A 940-nucleotide genomic window follows, 5' to 3' on the forward strand; every position below is an offset into this window, starting at 1 on the left:
TCTAGCAATTAAAACAGTACCTGGATGTATCTGTCCAATTTTCCCAACACCATTTATTGAAGAGACTGTCTTGACTCCATTGTATGTTCTTGCCTCCTTTGTCAAATATTCATTGAGCATAGTGGTTTGGGTCAATTTCTGGGTTCTCTATTCTATTCCCTTGGTCTATATGTCTGTTCTTGTGCCAGTACCAGGCAGTTTTGTGAACAGTGGCTTTGTAATACATCTTAATTGCATTTTAATTTTGATCTGTCTTGGTGTGGGCCATTTTGGGTTCATCTGGTTTGGGACTCTGCACTTCCTGAACTTCTATGTTTATTTCCTATAAACTTGACTTACAAGTTTAATTCATTCCGTGACAAAGCTCGTAACTCAAATTACTCGTATGTCAAATCAACAATGAATGAGTGAGACACGTAATGCTGGGCTGATGTTGTGGCATTCACTGTGACGTTAGCTGTGCCAACTAGTGATGGGGTATCTGAAGCTGGCTTGTAACCCAAATTTTAGTTCACAACTCAAAGCAAAAAATCGGCCTAGAGAAAGCTCGAATCTCGAAAAACTCGTTAGTCAGGACACTTGTAAGTCAAGGCCCCACTGTACCAAGTTAGGGAAGTTTTCCATCATTAGTTTTTTAAATAGGTTTTCAATTTCTTGCTGTCTGTCTTCTCTTTTTGGCACCCCCATAATGTGAATGTTGGTACGCTTGAAGTTGTCCCAGAGAATACTTATACTACCCTCTTTTTTTTGTATTCTTTTTTCTTCATGATGTTTTGATTGGGTGTTTTTTGCTTCCTTATATTCCAGATTTTTGATTGGATACCTGCCTCATCTACTGGGAAGCTCTTAATATGCCTCCCAACACTGGGATCAGCGGAGCTGAGAGGCCTCCCGGCACCAGGATCAGCATGACAGGGGGCAGCGCCCAAACATCCTGATA

This window comes from Myotis davidii, unplaced genomic scaffold, assembly GCF_000327345.1.
Source record: "Myotis davidii unplaced genomic scaffold, ASM32734v1 scaffold488, whole genome shotgun sequence".
Classification (NCBI taxonomy): Eukaryota; Metazoa; Chordata; class Mammalia; order Chiroptera; family Vespertilionidae; genus Myotis; species Myotis davidii.